General features: G+C 34.9%; 1 protein-coding gene across 5 annotated transcripts in view; it reads right to left on the bottom strand.

The window, feature by feature from the left end:
• The window catches only part of LOC106461555 (TBC1 domain family member 5-like), a 259839-nt gene extending 249289 nt beyond the window's left edge, over positions 1 to 10550 (bottom strand). For 2 of the 5 annotated variants that reach the window (XM_022388545.1, XM_022388547.1), the window contains exon 1: positions 10374 to 10546. The gene's annotated coding sequence lies outside the window, so the exon portion shown is untranslated. Of the gene's footprint in view, positions 1 to 10373 lie in introns of all 5 variants that reach the window. The other 3 variants (XM_013921391.2, XM_022388548.1, XM_022388546.1) reach the window with 3 other exon arrangements.
• Between the last annotated feature and the right edge of the window lie 1712 nt (positions 10551 to 12262).

The raw sequence follows: 12262 nt of genomic DNA, 5'->3' as shown, positions 1-12262 counted from the left end.
GCAGTAGAAACTGGCACCTTAAGACTTCAAGATTGAAATCAATGCTTTATTGAAAAATAAAAAAGTGGGTTTAATGTTTTAATTTTCTTCGGGTTAGGTGTGCATGGACACTCTTGAAAGAAAAAATAGTCCTTTGTTTGCTGAAAGATATTTAACATATGATTAGGTGGTAAAACATGGAACAATTTGTTCAACTGATTAGTGAAATAGCATTCATAAAAATTGCTGAACCAGGCCTAATGTAATAAACAGTTCCATTAAGTTGGTAGAGAGTGAAACACTTAAGTAATAAAAAGAAGGGAATTTAGAATGAAGGTACAAACACCATATGTTATGACACTGAGCCTTTTACATGCCAGATGAAAATCTTGTATGTACTTTTTGATACTTTTAAAGTATTTTCTACTCTATAATTTGTACACTAATAATGTAACATCAATGTTAGCTTGCAATTAATACCCAAATTCTTGACAAATACTATTAAAAAGTTATCCTTAGAAAACTAATATTATAATCTAGAAATCTTAAAGATGTTGGCAGCAGTTTAATAACATAATTATATTATACTATGCAAAAACTTAGGCCACCCAGTAGTAAAACTGGGAGATTAGTGGCATTTGCTAATTAATCAATCAATTAGTACAGTGTTCCTCACACCATGGTATATGCAAACCAAAAAATAGATTGATGGCAGGTGATGCCAACCAAATGCCTTCCCTCTATCCAGCAGTTAACCAACAACAAAACAAACATGGTGGCAGGTGCTGCCAGAGAGTTGCCTTCCCTCTATCCAGCAGTTAACCAACAACAAAACAAACATGGTGGCAGTTGCTGCCAGAAAGTTGCCTTCCCTCTATCCAGCAGTTAACCAACAACAAAACAAACGTGGTGGCAGTTGCTGCCAGAAAGTTACCTTCCCTCTATCCAGCAGTTAACCAACAACAAAACAAACATGGTGGCAGTTGCTGCCAGAGAGTTGCCTTCCCTCTATCCTGCAGTTAACCAACAACAAAATAAACTTGGTGGCAGGTGCTGCCAGAAAGTTGCCTTCCCTCTATCCAGCAGTTAACCAGCAGCAGCAACAACAACATCAATAAAACAGGTTGGTGGTGGGTGATTATTTTCATAACAACTAATTTAATCATAATTTGATTAATAAACTGTTAAAATAATCAAAAACAATAACAATAGGAAACACTAATTTCAGTTAGTTGATTATTTTTGTGACAATCAATATAATTCGAATTTTGAATAATTGACTGTTTAAATAATCAAAAAGAGTGATAATAAAAACACAAATTTCAATTAATTGGTTAGTTAACATACACACTAACCAACGTAATAGCTGCTCATAAGTAATCAATTACATCAATTAAGTTGCCCAGCTCTATCCAAAAACTATGAACTAATATATTAAAACAAACTATATGAAGACTATTATCATAAAATTATACCAGGTGTACTAAAAGAAAAACAATAAGTGAATTAAAATCCCTATGAAAACCATAAGTTCACAAGCAGTCACATATTCTCTATATGAAAGTTTGATTATTACATACATTTTTTTAAAACACCGAACCATGTAATCTCACACACAATGGGAACTTAAATTGTGTCACAAACCACTATAATATTAAAGAGGGCCGTTGAGTGACATTTCACATCATTTAAAGCACAACCTTGATTGAAGAGTCAGCCATAGTTCAACATTGGATATCATCTTAGCTTCATAGCTCAATCTTTGACATTGTCTTTAGACACGAAAGACTATGTATCACAAATCATACCACCCACACATGAAGACCAATGAAAGCTCTTTCACGTAACATACAATATTTAAAAATACAAAGAGTCTATGGTGCTGAAATTCAGAACAAATGCTTTCAGTTTAAGAAGTTTAAATTGCCAGATATAATAAAAGATTTACAGAACTATGAGAAAGCTAGTTATTTGGTTAAAAAAGGAATTAGAAAATCCAAAAGGCTTTGTGAGAAATAGCTGAATGATAATGTAATAATGTTAAAACTAATATCAAAGACTAACTATTTTAAAGGTAAGCATAATGTTGAAATGTGGAATAGATTATTAAACACAGACTATGATATACTAAGATTTTGAACATTTTCTTCTCTTCTGTTTCAATGAAAGAAAATGTTAGGAATATTCCTCACCCTGAATATTTTATGAGAAATTCTGGAATTGCACTGAATAACTTAGATACTAATACCTTGGTGGTAAGCATAAAAATTGAGATTAAAAATGGATAAAGCACCAGAACTACGGATTCAAGGAAGTGATAGACCAGATAATTAAGCTTCTCCCCGTGTATGATTTTTTAGTAGACCAATAAACAATGGTCGATGCCAGAGGACTGGAAACTTGCTTATGTCTCTCCTACTTTTAAAGGAAATAATAAGAGTTGTCTTGGAAATTATAAGCTAGTTAGTCTTACTTCTGTGGTATTCAGGCATACAATTTGTTTCATACCCCATTAGTTGATTTTTTTTTTTAATTTTAGTACACATTATGTACATATGCTTAATACAGAAAGTAAATGGAGCCAAAAGTTCCTCTCACCCTAATTACTCACAGAACTAAATCAATCACAAGGGTGTCACATGTACTTTCTGGTGGATTAGTTATTGTTGTTTTTTAAACATAAAGCTACACAATGGGCTACTATGCTCTGACAGTAAATTTTGGCATTTTAAGTCAGTAAACTTATTGCTAATCCATGAGGGAACTTTCTGCTTGAGAAGACTGCTATAACACTGAACACACTGTATAAAAATTTACAGTGATCTGTTTCACTGGTAAATTGGGTGATGCCTCTAGGATATAACATCTGTTATTTTGAAATAAGGGTGACCGTCATTCACATGGGTAACACCTACATCTTTAGAAGAGGGGCATTGTTTTCTTAGTATGTAATGCCATGTTTTCTCAGTCTGGAACAACCTGTTTTGACAGAACTTGGCTTAACTATAACTTCACTTCAACATAAACCTGAATTGACGAAAGCTTTTACATAGCTTAACATTACATCTCTCTCTCCAGTAAAGGCAACAAACTTACACTAATTTTTTACACTGATTGTTTTACTGTGTGCTTAACTTTTCATTTGTAAAAATTGTAAGAAAAGTAAAATTTAGTTCTAGCTATCTCATACTCCCATACTAGCATTTTGCTTACCAATAATGTATTTAAAAAAATCTTTACTATTAATTTTTGGATTTTCAATCAACCTTTTTCCATATACCCTTTACAACTGCCTAATGTCCTATTTATTCAACTGTCTTAATCTCCTATAATCCTGTAAGTTTCCCATCATAACAGCCAACTTAAACTTCTTAAATATGTAATGGTTTCCTTTAATTTCATCCCTTATACTTTTTGTGAGCTAACCTGGACTTTAAATATCAGCCACCCCTTTTTTTTGTCTATAAGGAACATGTATATCTTTGTCAGGTTTTATGTATGGGTCGGGGATTCTTTACAGTAGGTATCTATGACTTGTTGGCAATAAATGTCAACAATAAACAGACAGCACACAGCCCACTTGCTTTAAAATAATATATTCAAAACAAGTCAAACATATGTATAAAAATTCATTACATTATTGGTTATCACAGTCTACTTTTTGTCAAAGTCCACACAGGCACGTTCATTTACTTTAGAACACCCTCTGACAACTTATTCTTCTTTATCTCTGTTGTTACAATTCCACTATGAAATTCACTTTACATATTGCCTGTTATGGCTAAACTAACACTCACACAGTCTAACTTCACTTTCACTAACTTACTTTAACTTCTTTAGAAAGCACCCGTCATTGCTAAAGTGAGAATCACTCATTCTAGATCTGTCTAATTATCTCTCACTTAACTTGCTTTCTGTATCTCCAGCTATTTATAACACAACAAAAAAATCTAGAAATATCTAACCCTCTAGTGACAACAATACACACAATGAGAAAAACTTAGCAGCTTCAAGGTAGATGACATCAACAGTATTACAAAAGCCTAGTACAACAATCAAATTGCATACACAATGTACAAGTCATACAGAGTTACATAACAAAACTTGTCATAACTCTTGCTTTTAAAATAATTAACGCTTGTTATTAAAACTAAATTATCATTAAATATTAAAACACTAATTAATAACTCTCAAGTTAAACAGTCTTGTATATCCAACAATAAGCCCCACTTCAAGAAAAATATTTACAATATATATATACTTTTTACATCATATACAAAGACTGTTTTCAGCTATTACACAAAGCCTCCTCATACAGTCTGCATCAACATCTGCAGTTCCATACTTGGTCTCTTTTCTGATAGAATATCTGATAGGGCTTCACCATGACACGATTCCTTGTCTTCATCTTTATATTGTGTTGTCTGAGGTCTGTCTTGTCTAATATATCTGTATAGTGGCACAGCAGATCTTGTATTTCCTTCTTCTTCTTGCCAGTGAGTTCTTCAGTGATTTTTACAAGTTTGTACATCTCATTTCTACCCAGTGGTCTTAGGCCTAGTAGTTTTTCATCTTCTATAACAAAGTCACTGTCTTCAGATTCTGCTTCTATGACAGCAACACCTGACACGTCCATCTGTGCCTCAACAGCTGAACCGATAGGTCTTCTTCTCTTTCAAAGTACCTCTTCAACAGACTTGCATGGTACATCTTGGTTGTCCCATCCACTTTCACCTTATAGTCCATTCTGTTGATCACTTCCTGCACTTCAAAAGGTCCTTTCTACTGTACAGTGAGTTTGTTGTTGGCTATAGGTAGCAGAACTAAGACCTTCTGTCTGACCTTGAAGCACTGATCCTCGGCCTTCTTGCTGTAAAAGAGCTTCTGACTGCCTTTGATGGGTTTGATAGGTCTGGTGCAGTATTCCTTTCTGGTTCTCTATTTTGTAAGTCTCTTTCCCTTTTGTCTTCTGCTTGACTTTCTCTCGGGCACTATCCCAAAGTTTCTGCAGTGATAGGTCTTTCTGCTTTGCTTCCTTCAGCTCCCATGAATGTCACTTTTAGAGACTTGAAGGGGCTTGATGTTTTGCTTGCTTTTCTTCCCATGAGCTCTTATGGTGACTGCAGATGTCTCTTCAGTCTTCTTTCTGTCTAGTTGGTCCAAACTTCTACTACGTGGTATATTTCCAATTGCCAAGTCGTAGATTGGTGCCTTCATACACATGCCCTCAAGTCTCCCATGTAGAATGGAGTATCTGCCTTTATTTTTGCTATAGGAAACTTTCTCACTGTCCTATCAATTAGTACACACAGACATACTTTGCCTGTCATCTCATCATCAGATACTAGACTGGTTCTCACTGCTGCACTACTGTACCCAGTGTCTTGTAGGACCTTCACCTACAGGAATGTTGTGATTTGTTAGCCCCTCTCTATGTTTGTCACATGTTCCAATCACTACAGGCACTGTTACTCTATTTGCTAACTTGAGCTGACCATCAGTCATGCACAGTTTAATCCTGGTATAGCACTTCCTTCTTGTGGTGAATCTGACGTGTTGTCTTGATTTTCTTTCTTCTGACAAAAGCATCCATGGTGATAGTCACTCTTTTCTTATTTCTTACCAGCATCATCTTTGTAGGCAGCTTCAGGTGCTTTATTTTGAAATTTCTGCTGTTGCTTGTTGGTGATGGACTTTCACTCCTTTGCAGTGTACCCTATTTTATAACAAATATAGCATCTTTTCTTCCTCTTATCCACTGAGTTTCTGTCACCTTTGGGGGTATCCTGTTTTTATTCAGCCAGTCCTGGTTTCAAGTTTAACTAGTTATTCTTGAATTTGCCAGTTATACTCCCTCCATGGGCTTATATATACTCTTCTCCCAGCTTGATCATCTCATCCACGTCTTTCAGTGCTCTCTCTTTTAGGAACAGTGATATGTCAGTTGAGCATGTGATCATGAACTGTTCACGTATTAGTAAATCTGCCAGTCCCTCAAAACTATTTTCACATTTAGCCATGTCAGTTCATCTTGTGAAGTATTTCCGTATAAATGCCACAAAATGAAATATAGTTTCTCCAGTGTTAGGTTTAACTTCTCTAACTTCTGACAAAAACCTTCATCGGTAAGTTCATAGCATTTCAGTAATGCCACTTGTAACTTGTCATAGTCCATGGTATCTTCTGATGTCATGCCTCCATATACTTGTAGGCCTTTCCTGTAAGAAATGGGCAGAAAAACAAATTGCCCAGCAACTTTTGTCCCAGTTCTGACTTTGGGCAAATCTTTTATATTTCACCAAGAAAGCATCCATATTATCTTTCTGTTCATCAAATCTGAGCAACATAGGTCAGCTGGCCCTGACACTATTGTCATTCTTGGGCCCTTTCTCTTTCTGTTGAGTGAATTTGGCTATCTCAATTTATGCTCTTATTCTCTCTGTTTCCAGTCCCTCCTCTTTCTCCTTTTCTTCTTTCTCAATTTGTGATCTTATTCTTTCTCTCTCCATTTCTTCTTTCTCTCTTTGTGCTCTTATCCTCTCTATTTGCAGTTTCTCTTCTCTCTCCTTTTCTTCTTTCAGTCTTTCTCTTTCCTTTTCTTCTTTTAGTCTTTCTTCCTCTCTTTTCTGCATATGCTCTTCTCTCTCTAGGCCTTGTTGTTGTTTAACAAACTCTCATAGTTCACTATCTTTTAGCCCAAGACACTCACCTCTTTCGAATTCACTTATCATTATTAGTCGACATGGTCATATAGCATGATTTTAATCGTTACACTATTTTTGCCATCACTACAATTGTGCATATATATAGGCCTACTTCTGCTGTTGTTCATGTCTTCTTCTACTGCCATTTACCATTGTATAATCCTGACTGGCTCACCAAATGTCAGGTTTTAAGTATGGGTTAGGGATTCTTTACAACAGGTGTCTGTGACTTGCTGGCAATAAATGTTAACAACAAACAGACAACACACAATTCTTTTGTTTTAAAATAACATATTCAAAACAAGTCAAATGTATGTACAAAATATTTTTTTACAGTATTAGTTATCACAGTTGTATGACGTTAGTATTCTGAAGAGCTTAGAAAACAAAATTTACAAGGGAGTCTATTTGTGTATGCTAAGCGACTGATGTACTGCTTGACCATCTGTGCCGGAAACTGTTGTATACCATATGAAAGACAGAATGACAATTCACTAGCTATAAGTCACTTGGAATACTACGTAAAGTTTTTGTCTCCATACCTACGAAAGAAAAGGGTGGCTGCAAGTAAAAACCAGGTTGGCTCACAAAAGGTGTAAAAGATAAAATTAAAGAAAAATATCACAAACTTAAGAAATTAAAATGACTGGTATGACGAGAGATTTGAATGATCAAGATCAGGAAATTAGGACATCAAAAATGTATGAAAAAAAGTTGGCTGAAAATGTAAAAATTAACAGTAAGAATTTCTTCAAATACATTAAGGGTAAACAAAATGTTAATATGGAGTTAGGACCTTTGAGGGATGTTCAAGGAAGGCTTGTATCTGATGGTGATAAGAAGGCTTGGTTATTAAATTCTGCTCTTTCTTCAGCTTTTACGAATGAAGATTTAAGCAACATTCCTCATTTTGAACTGTTGATAGATGGAAACAAGATCAAACAAAATGATCACATTAATTCTGAACTTGATAAAAGAAATTTGAAAGTTGAAATAATGATAAGGCTCCTGGGCCAGATAATATTTCCCAAAGGGTTTTAAAGAAGATTAAAGATTGATGTGTGAGCCACTTGCTACTACTTTTTGTAAGTCCTTTAATAGTGGGCAGGTGCAAAAGCATTGGAAGTTGGCTAATGTTACTCCTCTTTTCAAGGGAGGTGATAAAAATTGTCCTAGTAATTATGGGCCTATTAGTCTTACATCAGTTGTGGAAAAAGTTTTAAAAAGTCTGATAAAAAATGCTTTGCAAAGTCATTTAACAAAGTTTAGAATTTTATTGGATAGGAGGGTTTTTCTCCCGTACACAGTGATATAATCTTCCTTAGTTTCCACCCTTAGCAACTGGACTGAAATTAATACATTCTATTAAAATCCATTGACAACATTAAAAACAAATAATAAAAATGTGTATTATTCTCACTATTTTACAAAGTTATGTTTTTAAAGTAATTAACAAATGATTATTTGACAATATGCATTAGGTAAATAAAGCAACATTAAAAGAATAAATAAAGATGGATCAACATGGTTTTCCTAATGAAAATGTTTAACTTGTTTTTAACATGAAAAATTGTCTGCACCCACCCATCTTTGAAATAATTTTCATCTTTTCACAACTAGAAAATTTACATTATCATTCACATATTTATATATATCACCATAGTCAACTGATGGCCACTTCATTGCATCATTTACCCACGAATATACATACCACTTGTATGGACAACTTTCTACCCTTGCAACACTTGAATTGTATTTATAAAGTTTTAGTATACGGTGTCTAATGTTTCAAATAATTGTAACCCATTTTTCATCAATACCTGCAGAAAAATCCAACAGAATCACGATAGTGTCAAACTATATATATTTACGTCAGCAATATATCAGCTTCCATTATCAACCAGAAATGACGACATGAAAAATCCTCAAATACTCAACATGGTTTCACAAAGGGAAAATCTTGCCTTACAAATCTTTTGCCATTCTTTAAAAAGGTTACTGCTTATGTAAATGAGGGTAATGGTGAGAATTTGATGCATCTGGACTTTCAAAAAATATCTGACAAGCTGCCACATAAAAGTCTTATAAAACATTATCTCTATAGGTGTGGAGGGATAAGTTAGCTAATTGGATAAAAGAGTGGCTGTATGGAAAAAAGCTGAGGGTGATTATAAATGGAGTTCAGCCAAACTGGATTAATGCCATAGATGAGGTACCTCAGGGTGCAGTCTTAGGGCCTTTGCTCTTTTTGATTTACATCACTGACATAGATGAAGGCATGGTCAATAAAGTACTTAAATTTACCGAGGATATTAAGATCTTGGATGTTGCTGACTGTGAAAAGAATGCTGCTGCTGCTGCTTTACAAAAGGATTTGAATCATTTAGTGAGATGGTCAAATAAATGGCAGATGTCTTTTAATTATAATAAATGCATGAGTTATCATAATTTGAATTATAAGTATAATTTGAATGATGTAGTGGTTGGCCAATCCCTTAAGCTATCCAAGCAGTGTGCTGTTGCTATTAGTAGGGCAAATGGGATTTTAGATTGTTTCTACAGAAATACTGAATACGAGTCTAAATAGGTTATAATTTCATTATATAAGTCACTGGTTAGGCCACATTTGGAGTATTGTATTGAGTCTTTGGCTCCTTATATTAGGAAGGATATTGAATTGTTGTAAAGGGTTACTAGAATGTTAATAGAGGGTTGTCATACAAGGAGAGGTTGAAATCTCTCAAATTGTTTTCTCTTGAAAATAAGAAGAGTTACAGGGGATCTGACTGAGATGTTTAAAATTGTAAAGGGAATTGATAGTGTTGATGCATCATCTTTTTTCAAATTTCACAGTGAGAACAGTAGGACTAGGGGACACAACTATAAATTTTGGAAGGTAGAAGTCATCTTCAGCTAAGACAGTTTCATCTTTCTAACAAGGTATAGGAAATTACATGTAGTGGTTGTTGAAAAAGATAAAAAGAAGTATGTTATAGGTCAAACCACTAAGGAGTTAATATATATATATTAAAATATATATATAATTGTGGATACAATGTTGCACGCAATGCCCTTCTTGGGGTATCACTAACAGATTTACTGTTCAGTTAGCGATACCTGAAGAAGAGCATTGGCCCGAAACATTGTACCCATAATTATATATATTAAAATTTCTAACAAGGTGGTTGGCCTTTGGAATGGGTTGCCTTCAGACGTTGTAGAGGCAGTAAATTTAAACGAGTTTAAGAAAAAGCTTGATAAGAATATGAATGATAAAGACTAGCTTTAGGATTTTTTTAAATTATTTTAATTTAGTATAGAGGGTAGAACAGTCGAGATTGACCAATATGTCCCATGTTGTCCCAAAACGTTATGTTATTTGGAAATTGTAATGTTGTATCATGTAGAATACATTCCTATATCGTAAATCGCCAAATGCAACTGGTTTCAGTAATTTTCCGAGTTATAACGAACAGTACGTGCAAATGAAAATGTTCTGAATTACAACAAATGATGTTTTAACTTCATCCTATTTCAATTAATACTTTTTATGGATTGGGTAGTGTCCCGTTAAGCTAGCGTTCACTTTACTCCGTACATAAAGTACGTTATACATATACACGAAGATAGAGTTTCCTAACCCTTAAAATTACATCTGTCACTGTATCGGCTTATGAATATCTTCCTCACCTTCATAATCAAATAATAAAAATACTTGTAAATTTTTAGTAAGACTGTTCTTTCTCCTTCAATATAAATTAAGTTTCTTAAATTATACCTTAACTCCTTAAAAGCTCGATAGAACTCACAACAAATATATCAAAATATGTGAGCAAACATCATGCGTATACCTCTTCCCTTGCGCAACCAACCTGTTCCGATATTTTGTATTTTTATATTTGTAGTGCGTATTGGAGGGATTTACACAAAGTCGAAATGTGGGTTAAAATAATGATTCTCTTATCTGGAGTGTTAAGGTTGTTTTGTTTTTTTTCTAAGTTTGTTATTAAGATATTTGTTATTACCGCAAATATCCGCGGTATATAATAGTACGTATTATATTTTTGGTTTCACATACATAGGATGTGAGGGGATTAATATGTCGTGAATGCAGAGTAATTCTAACAGCTGATGCGCCTTCGTGTAGCGATTAATATACTGTTGTGTTGATTAGTAATTGTACGAGCGCGTGTTTGTAAATATTGCCAAGTAATTAACTATATTACGTAATGAACAAACAAAGGCTGAACTTATATTCATCTGTAATTAGTGATACATGTATACGTACACACAGCACAGGAGAGTGACTACGACTGTGACTGTATTTTAGCATAGGATGGTAAAATTATCATACACCACTGCGAAAAACTACCAAAACTCGATTATATTTTGACTGATCATTATTAACAAATACAGTCATATACACTGTGCAGTTCATGAGGCTGACATACTGAACCCGTTACACATGTACGACTTGAAGCCTGAAAGATAAATGTCAGGAGTTCTTACATTTGTTTATTCCTTTTCTCTTTTTTTCTTTCTCTCTCTCGTTTCTTTTTGTTTTGTTTTACCTCGAATTATCTTACAGTGTCAAACGATTATTATGTCAGAATATAAGATGTGTTGAGGTAACATTCCGACGGAAAATCTTAACTGAAAAATATTGAAAGAATACTGTACCCTCGTATAATGTAACTTTCAGAAAGGTGTGAGGGACTTTGCTGGCACTGTAACAAACCTGGGCACAAGAGAGCTCAATGCAGGCAAATTCAACACAGGGAAGATGCCACGGCAGGAGAGGCTGCTACCCAGAAAGGTTGTTCGAACTGTGGAGAGCAAGGACATAAGAAGAATACTACCAATAAGTCAGCTTCGGGAAACCAGTAGTGGTTGGTGCTAATGGATGCCCACAGCCCCATTGTGAAAGTCCCAACAGCTAAGTGTAAAATGGCAAGCACACATAGTGTCTACGTGACAGGGAAGCTAGATGGCCAAAAATGCAACTTTGTCAAATATTCTGCATCTCAGCAAACCCTTGTGAGTATCAAGGTGCTAGATCACAAATGAGTACCAGAAGCCACACAGAAGCTCTGTGGTGTGACAGGACATTATGCAAGGCTGTGGGGACCAGTGTGGGTAACTATTGAGCTCATGGGCATGAATGACAGACACAAATTATATTTGGCTGACATTGAAGACCAATGCATATTAGGGTTGGACTACCTCCTACCGTGAAAGTGTTCGTTAATTTTGATAAAATGACGTTTGGGAACAACAAATACCAAATTCCAGTAAGTTTTGCTGCATCTGTTAAATCTCATAGAAATGCCGACGGACTGAGCAGAAGACTCTGCAAAAATGACTGCAGGCATTGCTGCAAAAGAGAGGGTGAACTAACCAGGTGCCATCAAGCTGAAGTCAAAGTGACTGAAGGAGTTGATGATGGTGAAGTGGAACCAAGTATAGATATCAAAGCAGAACAGGTGAAAGATCACGATTTGAAATTAATAATTGATTTTCTAAAAGCAAGTGTTTTGTGCCCTGCTTGGGAGAAGATGTCTAGCTTAAGCCCTGTGACA

The sequence above is a fragment of the Limulus polyphemus genome, unplaced genomic scaffold (assembly GCF_000517525.1).
Source record: "Limulus polyphemus unplaced genomic scaffold, Limulus_polyphemus-2.1.2 Scaffold985, whole genome shotgun sequence".
NCBI classification, from domain to species: Eukaryota; Metazoa; Arthropoda; class Merostomata; order Xiphosura; family Limulidae; genus Limulus; species Limulus polyphemus.
The sequence above is the reverse complement of the archived record's forward strand: the minus strand, read 5'-3'. Positions and strand labels throughout refer to the sequence as shown.